The 22,468-nt window shown below is 37.5% G+C and overlaps 2 pseudogenes; one reads left to right on the forward strand and one right to left on the reverse strand.

Annotated features, from left to right (window-relative positions):
• The first annotated feature begins 286 nt into the window (after positions 1-286).
• On the forward strand, positions 287-1,214 carry LOC110258847 (annotated as a pseudogene).
• Positions 1,215-18,057: 16,843 nt separating this feature from the next.
• LOC110258849 lies at positions 18,058-18,432 on the reverse strand (annotated as a pseudogene).
• Between the last annotated feature and the right edge of the window lie 4,036 nt (positions 18,433-22,468).

The raw sequence follows: 22,468 nt of genomic DNA on the forward strand, positions 1-22,468 counted from the left end.
TCTATCTCATATATCATGTATTGAATTCCCTTAGGAGATAGGATCCAATATTGGAATTCAGGATCCAGTATTGTCTCTGAGGCAGCACAGTTTTGATCCCCAGCCTGGTACAATGAGTTAAGGATCTGACCTTGGGGCAGCTATGGTGTAGGTCACAACTGCAGCTGGGATTCAGTCCCTGGCCTTGAAACTTCCATATGCCTGCAATAGTGTCCATTAAAAAAGAAGAAGAGGAAGAGAGCATCTCAAATATAATAAGTATTGATCTGATACACAGGTTACCAGGATGATCCATATGGAGAAACAAAATCATACTGCAGTAACAAAAGTGGGGCCAAATTTATTCTCATGGGGATCACCAATAACCCTAGGCTCCAGGTGTCTCTTTTTGGAATCTTCCTCATCCTACACTAGGTCAGTGATGGTAAATCTGGGCAAGGTTTTCCTGACCCATTTGGACTCCAAGCTACATAATCCCATGTATTTTTTCCTTAGACATTTGCCAATTACTGATCTGGTTACTCCAATCTCATTGGCCCAAAAATGATGGGCAACTTTGTCCTGCACCAAAATACAATTTCCTACAATTGGTGTGCCACCCAACTAGCAGTCTTTGAGATTTTCATCATCACTGAGAAGTTTATGCTATCAGCAATGGCCTATGATCATTATGCAGCCATCTGCAAACCTCTTCTCTACATAGTCATCATGGCAGAGAAAGTATGTTGGGGCCTGGTACTCACTCCCTAGCTCTACAGCACTTTGTGTCACTGATTCTCACAATTACATTATTTAATTTGTCCTCCTGTGGCTCTAACATTTCTATGGTGACTGCCTCTCTCTGATTTCCATGCTCTGTTCTGGCACACACAAATCAGAATTGATCATTTTGATAGTTTCAGGGTGTAACTTGCTCTCTTCACCCTTGATTGTTCTTGTATCCTACACATTTATTCTCATGGCTCTTCTCAGAATGAACTCCACTGAGGGAAGTCACAAAGCCTTCTCTAACTGCAGTTCACACCTGACAGTGGAGGTCATGTTCTATGGAACATTATTGTTTATTTACCTGAAACACAAATCTAGCCATATGTTTTCTATAGATAAAATGGTCTCTGTTTTGCACCCTGGTGATTCCTATGCTGAACCCATTGATCTATTGCCTAAGAAACAGAGAAGTTAAAGATGTTCTGAGGAGAACTTTAACTAAATGATGCAAAATCCCCAATTAATATCTTAATATTCAGTTACAAATGTGGGTCCAAAAATTGTTGTTTAATACTTTGTCAGTCCAATTATACCATCAAAAAGTAGAAATGTTTTACCACATTGCCTTCCTCTTTTTCATGATGAAACACTTCCTCCTTGGATTGAATAATTATAGCTAGATAATTTGTCTCAAGTAATTTTAAAGACCATATTGGAACCTCTATATTTAGAAATAAGGCAAAGCATACCAATTTTTTTGGTCAAACGTCAATTTTTCTGGTCAAACCATATCAATTTTTTTTAACTCATGGAGGTTAAAAATGTCTCAAGTCATCCAAATGGAATGCAATTAACTAGAAAAATTGTAACACACATGTCATAGAAGTCACTGTGCCTTAAAGATAAACATAATTGAACCATGAAGAATGTGTAGGTTAGAAAAGCCTCAAATAGAAGTAAATTTGTGATTATAATACATCATGAACAAGCTGCTTCAAGAATCTAAGCTGAGTAGGAAATACAGCATGCCACTTCAGAATGAAATATTCAGTCAGATTGAGTTAAGAGTCTCCTTTTCATGGCTAGAGTGGGCATTTGGAAGATTTTTTTTTCTTAATGAAGAACCATGAGAAAAATATTGGCCAACTCTAGATATCCTTTGAGACACCCTCACACTACAACTAACTTTGGTTTCTGATAGCTTCTGGATAAAGAAGTTGATTTAGAATTGGCAAGCTCAAGATAAAGAAGTTATCTGGTCACTTCCTAAATGACACCAATATTTTGAAAAGCTGTGGCAATGAAAACAGAGATTAGAGATAATTGATGCCCTTTAGAGTTAATTGCACTTTCATCAAGTCATCTTTGACTCCTTAATGAGTTTGTACAGACAGAGCCAATATTTTGCTAATACAATGCTTCATCCCCATTTCTATTCACTCAGCAAATGCACAGACTCCTTGCATCTTTGTGTTCTCCTAGTTTTTTACAGAGGCATTTTTTAGATTTTTAAAATGTATATATTACCTCAATCATGTTTGTTTCAATCTACCCTAGCATTTGAAGTGAAAATTGTGAGGAATTAAATCAAAATATGAATCAGGATCACTTTATCTCAGATTCATATATTTCATTTACTTTGTCCATTTTTTAATGCACTGAGGTTTACTTTGTTAAATAAGTTCATCTTAAGTGTTCTCATCACAAAATAAAAAAAAAATCTATGTGAGGTAATGGATTAGCTAATCACTTTACTTTAGCTATATTTATATATTTAGCTATATATAAATATATATTATATATATTTAGCTATATATATGTATATATTTTGTCTTTTTACAATTTCTTGGGCCGCTCCCACAGCATATGAAGGTTCCCAGGCTAGGGGTCTAATCGGAGCTGTAGCTGCTGGCCTCCACCAGAGCCACAGCAATGCAGGATCTGAGCCACATCTGCAACCTACACCACAGCTCATGGCAATGCCGGATCCTTAACCCACTGAGCAAGACCTGGGATCAAACCTGCAACCTCATGGTTCCTGGTTGGATTCATTAACCACTGAGCCATGATGGGAACTCCTGTATGCTATATATATTTTTATACACATATTTAGCTATATATATAAATATATAGCTAAATCTCAAAATATCATATTGTGTCCTGGAAACTTATACAATTTTGATGTATTAATTACAAATTCTAGAAAGCTACAAATTTTTAATTTTTAAATAAAAATGAAATAAAGTAAAACACAAAGTAAAAGAAATATAAAATTGCAGTCTCCAAAAAAATCAATTCTGCTAACCATGTTAGCTTTGGATCCTGTCCATCAGCATATATAATTTCATGAATAAATTTTAGTGTTGAGACTAACATTTTATATTATATTGCAGACTTTTTGATCATATATGATTCCCTCAAAATTCTATCATTTCTATTAATTTTCATAACCCCAAGTAAAGTTTAATATTATTCATATCTGTGGTATCACCCATATAGAAAGAACTTTCAAAAAATCATAATACATGATATCATATGGTATTTGTCTTTCTCTTTCTGACGTACTTCACTCAGGAAGAGAGTCTCTAGTTCCATCCATGTTGCTGAAAATGGCATTATTTTCTTCTTTTTTATGGCTGAGTAGTATTCCATTGTGTATATATACCACATCTTCCTAATCCAATCATCTGTCAGTGGACATTTGGGTTGATTCCATTTCTTGGCTATTGTCAATAGAGCTGCAATGAACATGTGGGTGCTTGTGTCTTTTTTGATATCATTTATATCTGGAATATAATATATGGCAAAAAGGAACCTTTCCATAGAAAAGAAAATCATGGAATGGAGAATAGACTTGCGGTTGCCTAGAGGGAGGGGGAGGGAGTGGGACAGACTGGGAGCTTGGGGTAAATAGATGCAGAATGTTGCCTTCAGGATGAATTAGCAATGGGATCCTTCTGTGCAGCACTGGGAACTCTGTCTAGTCACTTATGATGGAACATGTAATGTGAGAAAAAAGAATGTGTACATGTAAGTGTAACTGGGTCTCCATGCTGTACAGTAGAAAAAATATATGTAAATAAAAAAGATTAAAGAAATCATAATACATCAAAAACACTAAACTTACCTTTCTAACTTGAGAATTCATCATGAGCATCTTTCTTGGGCAATGAAGTTTTGTTTTCATTTTTGATATCAGCATACAACTGTGGAATACAGATTAATCACTTTTTATTTGGTCATTCTTTGACTGATGGACACTTGATTGTTTGTAGGTTTTTATTTTTTTACCACTATTACAAAATGCTGTAATAAATAGCATTGTGCTTATAAAACAATATACTATTAATTTTTATTTCTAAAATAAATGCATAATGTTTCCTCTGCAATCTATGTGCTGCTGGGTAAGTGATTTACATATTTGCATAATAATTTAAAATAAAAATAAAGCACTATCAAAAAGTGCTTTGCATTGTGATTTTTCCCCAAGTAGCCAAGTAGTATTTTTTTCCAAGAAAGGATATTGACATATCCTTTTCATTGAATGATGACAAAATTGCAAAATGGCAATAATAGATGAATAGCATCAGCTATTTGATGTCATGGATACAATGTGAATTGTCCTAAAACATCACCTTATTTTTTAATAGAAAGCTTATAATATTCCCAACTTCACTGTCCCTGGACATAGTCTTAATTCCCACAAAGCACATATTTACATTCTAGTTATAATAATGAAGAGTTTAGAAATAATGCTTCCAACTTATATGAAAATATTTTAGTATTTGTATGCTCAAACTTCTTCCCAAAGTAGAACTTTTAGTTTTCCTTACATTATTTATGTTCACTCCATACCTAATTAATGGCTTGATTCACTAAGAGCTTTGAATTAGGAAACTGGAAAAATTTGTGTGAAGTCTTAAATGGCAATAGTTGCAAGGCCCCAGTGACTCAAGTGCATATACTCAACCTCCAGTTATTTCTAAAAGTCCTTGAGGTTGATTTCCTTCATGGACTCTGTAATGATTTCTTCAATTTCTATCCAATTACTTCTTTATTCAGAGTGCCAATATACTCTTTCTTGAAGAGATTTTTCCAAATACTTCAATTTTCCCACATGTAATAGGAAAACATTCTGGCTTTAAGGTGTTGAGGAAAGATGACTCAAAGAAGGAGCATTATCTATTTTAATATTTATCCTCATCAGCTGAGTGGCTCATCCCTTAACTTAACACTATGTTATTAAGACCAAATGTATACCTTTTAACAAGGTATACCCTTAATTTTAAATTAGGGGCCACAATTAAATATTGAAAAAATTTAATAATCACTACCAAATGTGACTGCTCTTGGAGTGAGCAGGCATTTCTAGACTTAACATTAAGGTCTAAAAACTAAATCCCTTGTGTCTGGCTTTAGCCTGTTTCTGTACAGTAGAGAGAAGATCTACCGGAATAGCTAAAGAGATTTTGAAGAAGAAAATTGATGTGCTTACAGTAATGATTTCCTATAAACCTATAGTAATCAAGACAGAGCAATATATTATAGAAATAGACAAAAATATGTATGGAACAGTGTCCAAAAAATGTACATATGTATTTTCAATTAATTATCAACTAAGAAGTCATAGTAAGTAGATAGGCTATAGACTATACATAAATAACCTCTAAAAATTATTGACAGAAAGATAGCCTAATAACAGCAAGGGAAATATCTCAAAAGACATTTCACAGAAGGAATATGAATACATAATAAAAACAAAAATGGCCAAACATATTTAGTCATCAGGAAAATGAAACTACATGAACAATGAAATACTATTCCTCATCCATCAGTCTGAGTTAACAATAAAAATATTAAATTCCTAAGTACAAAGTACCATAACAGCTCCTATGTTCAGCTCCAAAAAATAACATATATTGTTGATTAGGCAATACAAAAGCACTTTGTTTTGGAAAACAGTTTGACAATTTTAAGCAATGTGGATCATGGACTTCTAGACACCAGAACTAAGAATATATTTCTACTGTTTAAGTCAACCAGTTTATAATATTTTGCTACAACTGCCCAAGCAAACTGATATATTTTTCATCTTTTTTAATTATTATTTCCCCCAACATGTTTTTTTTCCACAGTACAGTATGGGGACCCAGTTACACATACATGTATACATAATTTTTTCTCCCATTGTCATGCTCCATTGCAAGTACCTAGACATAGTTCTCAGTGCTACACAGCAGGATCTCATTGTTAACCCATTCCAAAAGAAATAGTTTGCTTCTGTTAACCCCAAGCTCCCAATCCATCCCACTCCCTCCCCCTCTGCCTGGGCAACCACATGTCTATTCTCCAAGTCCATGATTTTCTTTTCTGTGGAAAGTTTCATTTGTGCTGTATATTAGATACTGGATATGAGTGATATCATATGGAATATGTCTTTCTCTTTCTGACTTACTTCACTCAGTATAAGAGTCTCTAGTTCCATCCATGTTGCTGCAAATGGCATTATGTCATTCTTTTTATGGCTGAGTAGTATCCCATTGTATATATATATACCACATCTTCCTAATCCATTCATCTGTCAGTTGACATTTGGGTTGTTTCCATGTCCTGGCTATTGTGAATAGACCTGCAGTGAACGTGCAGGTGCATTTGTCTTTTTTAAGGAAAGTTTTATCTGGATATATGCCCGAGTGGGATTGCTAAATCATATGTAGTTCTATGTATAGAATTCTTTTTTTTCTCCTTGTAAATTTATTCTAAGTTGTGTCTGATAACCCCAAGCTCCCGATCCCTCCCACTCAGGCAACCACAAGTCTCTTCTCCAAGTCCATGATTTTCTTTTCTGAGGAGATGTTCATTTATGCTGGATATTAGATTCCAGTTATAAGTGATATCATATGGTATTTGTCTTTGTCTTTCTGGCTCATTTCACTCAGTATGACAGTCTCTAGTTCCATCCATGTTGCTGCAAATGGCATTATGTCATTCTTTTTTATGGCTGAGTAGTATTCCATTGTGTATATATACCACCTCTTCCGAATCCAATCCTCTGTCGATGGACATTTGGGTTGTTTCCATGTCCTGGCTATTGTGAAGAGTGCTGCAATGAACATGTGGGTGCATGTGTCTCTTTTAAGGAGAGTTTTGTCCAGATATACATGTATAGATTTCTAAGGTACCTCCATACTGTTCTCCATAGTGGTTGTAACAGATATTTTTCATCTTAATTTATTCAGTCCTCTCTCCCATGACCAGGTATCCATCCGCATATATTTAATGTGAATCTGTTTTGTTTTCCTCTGTTCTTATGAAGTATATATTATTGTTCCATATGCCTGCATTTACATATTATGTACATGCCATTTTGCCATTGGCTTCAACTTCCAGCTTTAAATGTAAGGCCTTACAGGAAAAAAAATTCTTATGATGGAAAATAATTATTATTGCCAAGAGAACTTAAGCTTCAAAGAGAGAATTACTCCATGGTGGGTTCTTCTCTCCATAATTCTTTTAGTCTTTTAATGTGTAAACATGTATCTCTAAAATATTCAGGGTGCAAAAAATTTATTTGTGGGACAGGAAATGTATAGACATGACACAAGGGCTTTATTTTTAAACATTCTGTTTGACTCTTGGAGTTATCGTCTATCTTTTCTCATTTGAAAGACAATTATGAAGAAAAATTAAAAGAATACTTTTATTACTGAGGATTGTTTTTTGGAGAAAAAATCCACACTTTGAACATCCACTTTACCCCATTCCTTGAAATAATGACTATCTTAATTTTGTATTCTTTGAAGTAAAAGCAGAGAAAAAAACAACAGAGATAGTGGCATAATAAAAATACAATTTATTGATGGACTTTGTTCTCTTTTCACTGCTAACCTATTGGTTTCTAAATCTTTAATATTACATTTTTGCAATAACAAATCTCAATGCAAATGAGCCACTCTAACAGGTACACTTTAATCAGATGTCACAGAGTTGAACTCACTTCAATAATGTAGGTCCAGACTACCACACACACATACCCAAAGACTGCTGGGGTGTCTGGATGAACTCCTAGACAGAAACCTTGTTAAGGAGTAAATCCCAGGTGAAATATTCCCCAAGGACGCAAAAGGAAATTTGTGGATGCTAGAATCACCTGTGCTTCAGAGTTAAGCTCTGAAAGGTTTATAAAGCTCCACTAAATCTCACTGCCACAGCCGTGCAGAAACTCTATGAGGCTGAAACTGAATTTCATTAGAGGTGGGTAGACAATGCTCAGCAATGTTTTAGTAAAAAGCACACCACCTCTTACTACGAATGTGCCATCTAGTTAGGAGGGTTCTTAGATTTCATTGTGGCTGAGGTTTTCATGTTAGCTGTCTTGGCCTATGACTGCTATGAGCCTTTTGTACCCCTTTGCTCTACATGGTGGTGGTTATCTCAGTGGATCTGCCTTCTGCAAGTTTCTCTCACATACCCTCCCACTCTACAGTTTTTCCACAGCTATTGTAGTTTCATCTTGTGTCTTCTCTGTCTTACTGCTCTTCTAATGTAATCAGTCATTTTTACTGTGATAATGTCCCTCTGTTAGCATTATCCTGCTCTAATACCTACTTTCCAGAAACAGTAGTATTTATACCTGTAGCTACAAACTTGATTTCTTCCATAACTATAGTTCTGGTGTCTTATTTCAACATGTTTTGTCCATTCTAAGAATACGTTTATCAGAAGGATGGAAAAAAAGCCTTTTCCACCTGTGCATCACATATGAGGGCAGTGTCAGTTTTCTGTGGAACCCTCCTTTTCATGTATTTGCAGCCTCGAACAAACCATTCATTGGATACTGGTAAAATGGCCTCTGTGTTTTATACACTGGTGATTTCTATGCTGAATCCCATGATCTATAGCCTGAGGAATAAGGATGTGAAGGCTGCCTTAAAGAGATTTCTGAGAAATTCATGCTATCCTTTAAGTAAATGTGATTTTAAAACTCTACAGGTAAATGAAGAGATTGTTAATATAGTCTGGCATTGTGTTAGAAGAAGCTGAGGTTAGATGGCTTGCCTGTATGTTTATAAGTAATTCTAGGAATTGAAAGAAGCTAAGCTTGGGGAAACATTGATTTTTAAAATGGGAGTTCCCTGGTGGCTCAGTGGGTTAAGGATCCAGTGTTGTCACTGCTGTGGCACAGGCTGGGAACTTCCACATGCCAAGAGTATGGCCAAAATTTTAAAAAATAATAATTAAATTAAAAAATATGCTGAAGATCTTGGTATTATGAGCTACATACAGAGCTGGAATCTTGAGAGACATGTTAAAAATTTTAAGTTTGAACAGAGCAACAATGATGGAGGACAGAATTAAGTTATAGTTCTTATATTTTGGTGTCCTTTTTCTTTTTTCCTGACTAAGTTTGGTTTCATGGATCACTGCATCTTGAAGAACTGTAATTACAGATCTCGAAAATCCTTTTTTAGCTAACTTTGTGAAGTTAAACTGACAAGTATCTTTAAAAATCTGTAACTCCTTTTTAATATTGTGTGATTTAAAAAATATGTAGTCCTAATGAATTTATATTCTGAATGGTATTAAAACATGATTTCAATTATTTTATTCCATTAATAATGTATATAATTTATTATACATTTACATATCAACATGAAAGCATATTCAACTATCATTGAGTATGTTTGTATTTTATTCAGGAACTTAGTGGATGTCATCAAATGTCTCCTTACCCCCACTCTAAGAATCAGGTTTAATTTTTTTTTGTTTGTTTGTTTGTTTTCATTTCTACAGCTGCACCCATGGCATATGGAGGTTCCCAGGCTAGGTGTCTAATCGGAGCTGTAGCCACCAGCCCACACCAGAGCCACAGCAATGAGGGATCCAAGCCAAGTTGGTGACTTGCACCACAGCTCACAGCAATGCCAGATCCTTAGTTCACTGAGAGAGGCCAGGGATCAAACCTGCAATCTCATAGTTCCCAGTCAGATTCATTAACCACTGAGCCACAATGGTAACTCCGGATCAGGTTTTTTTAAAATAGTGTTTAATATGTTTGCTGTTATTATGATACATTAGACTTTTGATGGACACTGTGAGAATTATTTATACCATTACAGGAAAATCTAATTTTTAATTAAAAATTCTTTTCTGTTTTCTGAAAATTTTTGATCAGAAAGATTACAACAAAATCTGTTGCATAGCTTTGAATAGATAGAGGTGACCAGAATCTTTCTCAGCCTTACAAATCAGAATCACCAGAGAAAGGTCACTAAATCCATATTTTAATAAGCTCAACTAGTATCCCTGAGGATGTGGGTTCAATCCCTGGCAAAATCACATTAACATTCTTTGTGTACATTTACTTATAAACAGGTTTTAGTGTAGATGAGCTTCTTCAAATATAGGTGCTAAATCTTCACTCATAATAGTTAAAATATAAGACAAGGAATGTAGTCCTACAAAGCAAAAATAAACTCATATACATGAAAGATTATAGTTGGGGTATCCTCATATTACCCCCCCACCTATTTAAAAAAAAACACTTTTTTTACAAATTCCCTTACTAATTAAATTATTCAAAGGAATTTTTTTACCTCCCAATGTAGGGAGAAGAAATATGAGGACTTGGAGTAAAGTTTTCTTTAATCTGTTTCACTAACATTAGGATAAAGCCTTTAGTTAATACTTTGCATTGCCTCTTGTTTCCTTGAATTTATTATTAAGTTATTGATAAATGGTACTAGTTTTAGAATGGGTAGTTAGAGCATATCTTAGTAAGCAAGGAGTCATATAGTCCTTTGAAATTTTTAGCTTCCCTGAAATTAGGTATGTGAACTCACAGATCTACTAAAAAAAATAGGAAAGGTTGCAATGATGCAGTTTTTTTTTATAGTACACCTACTACATAATCTATGTTAAAACACTGATTTATTGGTTGAGTCTAATGTTACAAGAAGGGAGGTCAATAACTCACTATATTACATTTGTTTGTCTGAACAGCCAAGTTCTGTTTACTAAGCATGGAGTTTTTTAGCTGTTTATTCACAGACTATGTTCTAAAAATCTTGTTTGTGATGAGCTATGAGAGTGAGGAAATGGGTGTTGAACGATGTACTAAGGATGAGTTATATATGGACACTTCGAGTGGTTGCTACAACTCTGGATAGAAATCTATGAACTTATGTTATACAAGACCATAGGTGAAACATATTCAGGATTCCCTGTATAAAGTTCCTTAAGTCACACAAAAAATGTAGGCTCAGTTTTTCATAGACCACTATAAAATATTTCCCGTCAATTATGCTCATTTATTTGTTTAAACTCATAATATTTTAAGATGAAAAAACCTGGGAAATCAAATATAATTTCTGATGTTTCTAATTCATCAGTAAGAATTTCCTCTTAGTTACATTTAAGGACAAAGAGATTGTCCTGGGACTCTGTCCATCTTCCTAAAGGTTTGTGTTTGTTTGTTTGAAGTGTTGAACCATGTGTAACGATGAACCAATTCAACACCAAACCACAAGTAATTGCATTTTATAGCAAGGCACAAGCAGAGGTGGGATATTTTGCCAAGATTACCAGATGTGTTTATCTGATGCAAAATATTTTTTTTAAAGAGAGACACTATACATTCACAGAAATTATTTAATATCTAAAATCACATAGTTCAAACATGTAAATTTCCCACCTTCATCATCGTATGCACAATGGAAATGGGCTGTGATCTCTAGGACTTTGCTATATTTTCTCAAAGTATTCTGCATGAAAAAGAGAAATGCAAGATTTTATCCCCTTCTTCATTATATGGCAGCCCAGTATTAAATATTAATTCATTGGGAAATAAGGGACAGATTTTACATTCATAATTAGTATATAAAACATACAAATCCACCCTTCTTTTCTCTCACAGTAGACTCATAATATATTCTTACTCATCATCTAGTTTAGAGTGACTAGGATGCAAGCTAATGCCTAGAGCTTTTATAAAATGCCTTGTGCATACAGTTCTGAGGGGTAGAATTGGGTAGTGGGGGGTTTCATAGACAAAAGTATCCTCTGTGTCCCTAGAGATGTTTACAAAAGCAAAGACTGTAATTTAGTAATAAGGGGAAGAAATAGTCAAATATAATTAGTATGATATTGATCTGAAATTAATTCACTCAAAATTTACTTTATTTTCCATTACCTAACATCTAGAAGAGACTATACTAGGAAATTTTAAATGAGACAAAAAAAAAAAAAAAAAACCACACAAAGCTCTCAATCATTCAGCCTTAAGGTGTCTAATGTCTAGTAGGGAAAAGGTATGGAAACATTATATTGTTATAAATGTGATAAGAAATATAAATGAATTATGTCTAAAGTGATTCTAGATTACAAATATGAACTATTTCACCTCAACATGAAAAGTAAGGCTTGAAAGTTACATTTCAACAGGATTTTAAGGATAAATATTGTTTCCCCTGCAACTATCCTTTTTTCTTGTAGAGAAAGGTAATAGGAATGGCAATAACAAAAGTAGAGAATGTGAAAGAACTTTTTTTTCTTTTTTCTTTTTGTCTTCACCTGCAGCATAAGGAGGTTCCTGGGCCAGGGAATGAACCCACACCTCTGCACCAACCTGAATACTCCAGTCAGATCCGTAACCCACTACCACAGCAGGAACTCTGGAAGGACATCTTTTTTATTGACAAATGGAGAACAATTATATTAATTGGACCAATGGCTATCCATTGACGATTGAAAGAAATTGAATGGAATTGGGATTATAAAAATGTTGAGGGATGAGATTGTAAAATGTCACATTTGCATGTACATTGTCAAATATAATCCACACTTTATTTTATACAATGTAAAATGGAGTATTATATATTTAGAAATATCAGAGTTTTTTGTTTTGGAAAGAATGGAAAAATTGCGAGAAAAAGAGACCAGCACTGTGGGTGCAGAGGGAAGGGGGAAAGGGCCACAAAGGCGGTGCCAGAGGGAGGGGGGCAGTATGGGCACATGGCCAGTGCTGGCTGAGCTGCAGGATTGAGGTAAGGAGCTTGGGTTTCCCCCAGCATCCAGAACATGGATAAGAAATCCAACAAGCTGCTGCTGGCTTTGGTGATGCTCTTCCTATTTGCAGTGATGCTCCTCCAAAACATGTGCCCAGGCACAGAATGTAAGCTCCTCTGCCTGCAGGCGTTCAGCCTTGCATGCCAGCCCAGCCTGGACTGCTTGAGGATGAGAGCTCCACCAGGTTCCATCAGCATTACAATTTCAGCACAGCGACCTCAGGCGCAAAGTAGAACTCAACATCAAGTGTGATGACCTGATCTTGTTCCTGAACATCCAGAAGAAAAGAGGCACCGCTTTTGGCCAGCAGTATCCAGCTGGAGCTGCAGTTTCAATGCTCTGTGGGTTATAAGAAATGTACTTGCCACTGGCCAGGTAAGCGGGAGACCTGGCTCTTCTCCAGGTTCTCCACAGGCTGGAGCTGTGGACTGCATGCCAACTGGACCAAGCTCACCAGATGTGTGCCTGCAGTGGTGGATGGCAAGAGCGACGCCTGGCTGAGGCTGTGCACATGAGTGCATGGCTGGGGCAAATCAGGGCCCAGGAGCATGGGAGCAGACCCAGGCCAGGGCGGGAGGAGAGCTAGAAGGCTTGGTGGGCTGCTGCCAGTGACCACGGGAGCACCTAGGTGCCCCTGCGGTTTAGGGCGGGCACCAGGCGCCCTGGAGAGTTCTCACCACACTGTGGCAGCCTCAGGAAGCTTGTCCCTTCTGCCCCAAGATGGCTACCTCCGGGTTGGCCTGCTTGGTGGCTGGGAGTGAGTACAAGGAAGCAGCCAGGAGGCCAGGAAGGAGTGCATAGGAACGGGGTACTGCAAGCCGACTTGGCACTGGATAGCCAGAAAGAGATACCCTCTGTGTGTAGCATCCCTGACCCCCTCCAACCCTCTCTCTGCTTTCTTCCTCACCCAGGTCCCAAAGCCTCCTCTTGATCTCTTCTTTCCTACTACTGCATTTTACCATCCGCCTCACACCTCCACCTCCCTCCCAGCCCCTTGATTCCTCTATTGGCCTTTCTCTCCTTTTCATGTTCATGATCTTGTTGCCTCTGGCCACTGCCTCTTCTTCTCCCTCCGCTTTCCTCTCTCACTTTGCTTCTCCTTCCTTTTTCACCTTTTCTGATTTTCTTCTCTTCTCTTCCTGACTTTGGTTGCCTCTGTCCTCCTTTGTGCTGGCTCTCTCTCCCTGGGCAAATGCATGTCCCTCTGTGGCTATTTGGGGACATCCAGAGGGTATCTAGGTGGACACCCAGAGGGGGCAGATGGTATCCAGCTTGCACTTCTCACTGCTGGCTGCACACTGGGCACCCTCCAAGCTTTGTGAGTGTGTGGGGCACAGGGTTGGGTGGGCGGGGGTGGGGAGGGGGGTGCTTGAACCAGAGGTTGGGTAGGGTCGCTTTCCCACATCCTGTGTGTTGTTCAGTCTTGAGAAACCTCTCCTGATTTAGTAACTTTGAGCCCCCCTCCCCCTCCTTGAGCGTGGCCAGCAGGGCACCTCCAGGCCACTTGCTGGGAACCCATAGCTGGTGTAGAAAGGAAAGTGCTATTTTGTGAAGAGCGCATAGGCAGTTGCTTTTGAAGCTAGGGAATTTCCCCTATCCCCCTGCAAAGCTAGGTTGCCTGAGGTCTTGGATTAGGAAGAAGGAAAGACTTTTGGGGGTGCAATTTCCCCAGTCAGGACTCCTCTTGTACCACTCACCATAAATCAGATTAGGTCAGAGGCAGGGAGTCCAAGTATTGGTCAGAGTAAGTCTAGTTTACTTGGCCTTCCTATTGGCCTCCCCACTGAGGTGACCTTAGGGGTCCTTGAGGCTGCTGCTGTTATAGAGTCTGCCTACCTAGAATGGCTCCCAGCTCCCTCCTCTGCCTCCCAGAGTGAGGGGGGCTCTGTGTCCTGGACATGGCCACATTTTGTTGATGCCTCTTCCAATACAACAGCAATACAACAGCAAGTGCAGTTTCTTCTGTCCAGCTCCAAAGGAGCTGACATTCCTCTGACTTTCTGGTCACCATTGAGATTTTAGAGGAACCCTCACAGCCTACTCACTTTCCCTTCCCTCAGTTTACAGTGTCCTTTCTGAATGCTGGAATTCTGGGAAGATCTGTAGAAATTTCATTTCCTTTCCAGATTTTGTTTGTTTTGTTTTGTTTTTTTATTCCATCCTAAGAGAACCTTGGCCCTAGGAGGATTGCCACCTGGATCCATTGTGGGAACTGTGTTAAGTCATTGTCACCACAAGATTCTGATGTTTAAGAAGTTCCCAGATGATTTGGCAATATTAAAAAAATCCCTCTTGCTGATGGAGCTGGCAGATGCAGTGAGAGGTTAATAAAAAGCCCTTGAGGGCAGAAATAGAATTCCACAGCAATGGCTGTGGCAGAGGAGTAAAAATGAGGTCTTGGCAAGGAGTGGAATCCCCAGCCTGCCTGGAGTTCCCCAGGGTACATGTGCCTTTTAAAATCCTTTTGTATAAGTAGGTGTGACATGGTCTTGCTTATGTATTTGGTGGCCACTGTCCAACACAGAAAATCAGAACTCCTTAAGGGGAGGCTTCAGCCTCTTGGGCTGTCCCCAGATGATGCAAAATTATTTGAAATAGGATTCTATGGGTCATCAAAATGGTGATACCATAGTGCCATCTAGTCTAATAAAAGAACCACTTTTTAAAGTGTCAAAAAAAAGAGACCATAAAAATAAGGAAAAAATGGATAAGCTTTCTTCCTTTTTAAAAAATTTAACCATAGTTAATTTACAATATCATATTACCTTTAAATGTGCAATGTATATACAATCTTAAAAATAGAGCGGTACAGCAGAAATCATCACAACATTGTCAATCAACTGTACTTTCATAAAACTTTAAAAAATGAGCAATAAATAAATTAAAACTATAATCATCTAATGAATATAACAAACAGAAAAAGACCCACAGGCATAGAGATCAAATTAATGGTTACCAATGGGGAGAGGGAAGTGGGGAAGGACAAGATAGGGGGAAGGGATTAAGATGCAAAAACTGTTATGTATAAAATAATTGGAAAATTGGAGAACATGCATATAAGGAGTGTTTTTAGATATCTGATGGTTAGCAGCGGAGGACCATGACCTGTGAGTAAAGAGACACAATTACTGGTGCCTTATAAAGGGTGAACATAGACATATGGAGAACACAATAGTCATGTGGAGATTAAGACACAAATCAGATCGGGAAGGGCTGAGTTGCCTGGAATATACAGAGCCAAGTACTGGGTGGAGACATCGAAGTTGTCCAAGTGATTACATAGCAGCATGAAGGCTGAGATGTCAAGTGATTTCTAAACTGCACATATTAAGGTGAGATTCCATAAGGCCAGGCCAAGAACACACACCAGGGAAACTATCAGGGATCTGTACCATGAAAACTACCAGTTCACACAGGGCTGGGACACATTCAAACTCCATCCTATCTTAGGAGGAATCTCATTGAACATCCACTGCTTTCAATGGAGTCAGCAGAAAAGAGAAAAACTACAGAGGAAATGATTCACTATAATCCACTCTAACAGAGCCCAATATTAACTCTCAAAAGATTAAGCCAGTTTGCAAGTACATAAACTGCCTGCCAAAACAAAACTCAACACTGTTTGAAAAAAGATAAGACACCTGGACTCAACTGAAAAATATTCACAATATTCAACATCCAAAGAAATATTGATCTGCAATTTGAAGAAGTAGGAAAATGTTACCCATAAGCTTGAGAAAGATAAGTCATTTCTTGACTGACTTTACATTTTCCATTTTTTAAAAGCAAATTCGGCACTACAAGAAAATAAAATAAAGAACTTATACACAAAGACAATGGAAACTAACCATACATATGTGCCAAGAGACTTAATTTTTATCTTAATTTAGAAATTTGAAAGATCTATGGAAAATATACCAAACACACACAAAAAAGATAAGAATGAATGCAGACTTTCTGATAAAAAAAAATAGTGTGAGCCAGAAGATAATGGAACAATCTGTTTAACATATGGACACACAAAAAACTCAAAAATAATTTTTATCTGGCCAAAACATAATTTTAAAACTGAAAGAATTACATGATTTCCTGATCTTTCTGGTAATGAGCCACCTATGCTTGATTACCCCACAGTTAAAAACTAATATCTTCTTAGATTCCAAAAATGATACAAAAGAGCTTATCAACAAACGAAACAAACTCAAAGATTTTGAAACCAAACTTATGGTTATCAAAGGAAAAGTACTGGGGGGGAGGTTAGGGATAAAAATGAGAGGGTGGGATTGGCATACACATGCTACTATATACACAATTGCTGGGTAACAAGAACCTACTGCATAGTACTGGGAAATGTATTCATGGCTCTCTGATAGACTATACAGGGAGAGAATCAAAAAAGAATGTATGTATATGAATATGCATGACTAATTCACTTTTCCTGTACACCTGAAAGTAACACAACATTACAAGTCAACTATTCTCCAATAAAATGTATTTTTAAAAAGAATACTATTTTAGGGGAAAAAAACAACTTGAAAGTCCTGGAAAGAGACTAAAATAAGGAGATGCAGAACATAATCAAAAGCTCTAGGAATGGTCAGTTTTCCCATTTACAACTTCTATTTTGAAGGAAGTCTCCAGTCTGTACCATTCAAATAGAAATATTGAATATAACCCACAGTTATCTGATCTAAAGGACAAAAGGTAGAGTTTGAGACAATAGTCACAGGAAATATGGGGATACATTGCAGAAAGGAACAAGCCAGTGAAAGTCAGACCCATATTCTATGGACCAACTCTGTCCTTGTCACTGAGCCTGAATCATGCAGGTGTCCAGTATCCAAGAGAAGGCTAAAAAATAAGCTAAAAATCATTTTAAAAATAAAAAATAAAATAAAACAAGGAAAACATCAAAAAGTTATGTGAAGAAATGAATGAATATTTATGTTAGTATGCAGAGTTTGCAGTTTGACATGACCCTTGTTAATTGCCTGCTAAAATAAAAAAGAAATAGAATAAAATAAACCTTCTTAGGAGAAAAATAGCATTCAGATATCTTTACAGCTTAATATCCCAATATCCAAGATAGAATCCAAAGTTGCTCTTTTAATGAGTAACTTGAAGTTTATAGCATATAGTTCAGGTTGAGACACATACAAGGAGAAAGGGGAAGAGCAAAGCCAGTGACAGAACACACTCAGTTAGGGAAGATGTTTACACAGAGCAGAGTGCGACACCAGCAAAAGCCCGGTACGCACTCGTGCACATATGGAGGTGCCAGATCCCTCCATGGCACATCCAAGAATGGGGAGCACAGGGAGGAGGCCATTCCTGTCATTCCAGTTTTAGAAGCTCCATGTCAAAGACAAGAGTGGCATTCGGCAGGATGATGCCTGGGTGCCCAGTTGGCACTGTAGGCATAGTCTGTGGAGATAGCTTGGCTCTCTGACCCACACTCATCTGGGTGACCCCTTCTTCCCAGCCTCAGATCACCTCCTGCTTGCCTAGCACATATTTAAAGGGCTTGCTTCTGTCCCGGGAGGCGTCAAATTTCTTTCCATCTTCAAGCATCCCTGTGTAGTGCACCACGGAGGTCTGGCCGTGCTTTGGGAAGATGTGCCCATCTCAAGGGGAGATGGTCTCCACCTGCACTCCCATGGCTGCTGCTGTGGTGGCAGCAGCAATGGCAGTGGTGGGCTGGCTGGTGGTGTGATGGGCAGCATGGAGAGACAATCATCACCCTTCTTGAAGTGATAACAGAGAGTGGTTCTTAGTTTCCCTGTTCCCTCCTCAGCTTTTAGCGTGTTAGTCTGTGTACCACGGGTTGTGACTTTATTAGTTTTACTAGCTTTACAGCCTCTCCTGCCACTCCAACCTCTCCACCTGTTTTGTGCATGCATCACACTTAAGCAGGAGAGAATTTTTGGCCCTATCCATTGGTAACACAACTCTGTTTTGTATCAGTGCAGGATGTTGGGCAAAGTAATTAAACAGAAATATCAAAACAATAAAACTTCTAGTAGAAAATCTGAAAAAGTAGTTTCATCTAAAACATAAAAATTCAAAAAGAGCAGTAAAAAGACAAAAACTAAATTAAAGTGGGTAAATGGTACAAGCTTTGAAATGTAGCTAAGAAGTTCCTGTGTGGTGGAGTGGGTTAAGAATCTGGAATTACTGTAGCTGTGGCATCTGTTGCAACTGCAGCGCAGTTCCATCCCTGGTCAGAGAACTTCCAAATGCTATGGGAGAGGCCAAATAATAGTAGTAATAATAATATTACAGGTAAACATAAAAATAAAGCTAGCTATATGAATGTACAGTAAGTACATAGGAAAGTATCCACTATCATTAGTCACTGAGTAAGTGAAATTTTAAACTCACAATGAGATTATTTTTGAGTTCCCATTGTAGCTCAGTGGTTAATGAACCCAACTAGCATCTGTGAGGATGTGGGTTCGGTCCCTGGCCTCACTCAGTGGGTGAAGCATCCGGAATTGCAGTGAGCCATGATGCAGGTCACAGATGTAGCTGGATCCTGCATTGCTGTGGCTGTGGCATAGGCTGGGGGCTATAGCTCCGATTGGACCCCTAGTCTGGGAACCTCCATATGCCATGGGTGTGGCCATAAAGGAGACAAAAAGACCCCAAAAAAGAGAGATTATTTTATACCAATTTCCATTTATTTATTTTTTAATTTCCTCAACAAATATGATCAAGGATGTGACTAAAAGGGAACTCTTGTACATATTTGTTGGTAATGTAAAATACTGCAGTTATTATTTAAAGATTGCATTTCCTTATAAAATAAAACACACAGTTATCTATGTCCAATAATTTCCCTTTTAGCTCTATAGCAGAGAAATTGATGCATACATATCCATATACACTTATATAGGGGTGTTTATACTAGGCTTTTTATAATAACCCCAAACTTAAAAATCCATTAGTGGGAGGTTTCTTGAAGAATTGTGGTATATGCATGCAGTGGAATATCATGTAGATATAAAATCAAAACACAGATGAATTTTAAAACGCTGAATGAAAGGAACCAGACTGAGAATATGTATTGTGGGGTTCTACTTATATGAAACTCAGAAATAGGGAAAATAAGCTTAGGCTAGAAACCAGAGCTGCAGTGCTGAAGGTAGGAGGATATTTAGGGTGTTAAGACCTTATGATAGAATTCATCTTGGTTGTGGGGATTTAAAGAATCAGGGAACTGTTTTTGGTGTTGAACGTAATCTACATCTTGACTTAGGTATTTATTAAGAACAAATGAAACATTTTTCAAAACCTATCCATTATACCATCTAGATCCAGCTTTTAACTGTATGTAAATTCCCCTCAATTCTTAGACACAGGAAGTCAAATGGAAGAGGGCATAGGTAAAATGGTATGAGATGGAATGTACTATCTCATATTAGATTCTACTTACTATGACATTGTACTGAACATTGTTCAAAAGTGGTGGGATCTCAGCCCAGAAAACAGTATGGTTGAGACAATCATTATGGTAACACATTTCATTACAGAAATTTGTTATGGATTTGCCATGTTAAAGACAAGGCATACAAATCACTCATTTAAAGATGAGACTTAAATTTCCAATTTTCTAGTTATCAATCTGAGCTTGGTGTCCTCTAAATATCAGAATGGTAATATATATTTCATATAGGTTAAAATTTTATTTTTTTTTCTTTTTTCAGCTGCAACCTCAGCATTTGGAAGTTCTTGGGCCAGAGGTTAAATCTGAGCTTCAGCTGCTTCCTATGCCACAGCTAGGGCAATGCCAGATCCTTAAACCCCTGAGCTCCAGCAGAAACTCCTAATGGTATATTTTTAAGCCAATGCCTTCTACATATTTCTATTGGACTAATAAATTTAGATGAAAAATTTTATGCAGTGATGATGATTCATTTACAATTTTATCATGACTTATGGAACTGTTCCAGTTTTGCTGAGAAAAAGCTCATCAGTCTTTTTCGTTCTTGCTGGGATCACTGTCTCTGTATAAGTGAGTGAGGACCTTTACATCCTGTAGGTCTCCATGGAACTGTACACATCATCTATGCTATTCCTTTCTTTAAATTGTCCCTTACATTTTTTTTAACTCGGAATACATAGGAAATCCTGGATAATTAGCAGGCACCACAGGCAATTTTAAAAATCTCTCAGATGATTTGGATATAATCTGATATCTGAATAAATTCATGCTCCTTCCTTTGGGAGCATCACCAAGAGAGAAAAAGCATAAATTCTCTCTACTGAAAGAAAAGAAGAAATTGAGAGTAGGATGTCCAACTCTTCACTAAAGGAGAGAGTAGGAATCTGTAGATATAGTAGGAATCGCTGTTGAATTTTGAATTATTCATCTGGGTATTTGGTAATTTCCCTTGATTCTTGGCTTCTGACTATTGACAGTCTTTGGATACAGTTTATTTTTTACATAACAAAAATATCATTTTATCCTGTCTTAACTGATTTCCCTGGAATAGCGTGGTATTTTATGGCATCAAATCCTGGAAACTGACTAATATCATATATCCACTTGATTTAAAAAAGTTGAAAGTGGCATTTGGATATCACAAGCAAAGAGGAAGTTAGAAATATCTAAAAATCATCACCAATCTAATCTATCAGAACCCTTTAAGGTTAGGATTTTCAGATTAAAACACAAAAACTCAGTTACAATTAAATTCCAGAAAATAAAATTACTTTTTAATATATGTCTCATGTAATATGCAATGAGTATTATTTTTAGAAACATATCTAATGCAGTATTTGAAAAAAATACTTAAGATATTTACTACCCATGAATATTCTATAAATTGCATATAATTTTAACACAAGGATATGTACATCCTTATATATGATGATTAAAGTCTCATGCATAAACTTTAAACTTGGATATTTTCTATTTGTTGTGCTTATTTTCCCTACTGGTTGCTTATTATCCCCCCCCTTTTTTTTCAGGAAGGATTTACAATCCATTGAATAGACTAGTAAGCAGAATGATGTCTAACAGTTATGGAGACAGATGGAGTTGGCTCATGTGAGGTGGCAGCTGAGTGGTGGCAGAGGTGCAGAGGGGCCTGAGCCCTTCCTGAGCAGGTGGTGGAATTGGATGGGCAAGCAGCAGTCAAGGCTGCATCTGCCTGCCCAGTGCAGTGCCTGCATAGCGTGGGGCTGCCAGTGCCAATGCACCTTGTTGAGGGAGGAGGCAGCTGATTATTGCAGAGTCTGGGTGCGAGGCAGAGGCGACTGCAGGGGCAGAGGCATACATGGGGAACATTTTCATCTGTTGCATGTCCCAACACCAGCCCCAAGCTGGGCTGGTGTCAAGCTAGTGGAGCCAGACTAAGTCTGGGTCTATCTGTTGGAAGACCCCTGTGGCTGGGGTCGCAGTGGCAGTAGCATCCATGCTGCTGGCATGCAACCAGCCAAGTTGATTTTGGAGCCAGTGAGCCACTGCACATCGCAACAGGAGATCCTAGCTTTTTGAATCAACTTCTGAAACCAGGCAACAAAATTTTGAAAAATTCAAATGATTGCAGAAAAAAAAATTTAAATTATTCAAGGAGCATATGTCTAACTCAGTCAATGATAAGATGGCCAAGTAGCTGCTATCTGAACTATAGCTTACAAAAAAAAAAAAAAATGTGCACATCTGTAGTTGTATAATGATCATAACAAT

This window comes from Sus scrofa, unplaced genomic scaffold, assembly GCF_000003025.6.
Source record: "Sus scrofa isolate TJ Tabasco breed Duroc unplaced genomic scaffold, Sscrofa11.1 Contig49, whole genome shotgun sequence".
Classification (NCBI taxonomy): domain Eukaryota; kingdom Metazoa; phylum Chordata; class Mammalia; order Artiodactyla; family Suidae; genus Sus; species Sus scrofa.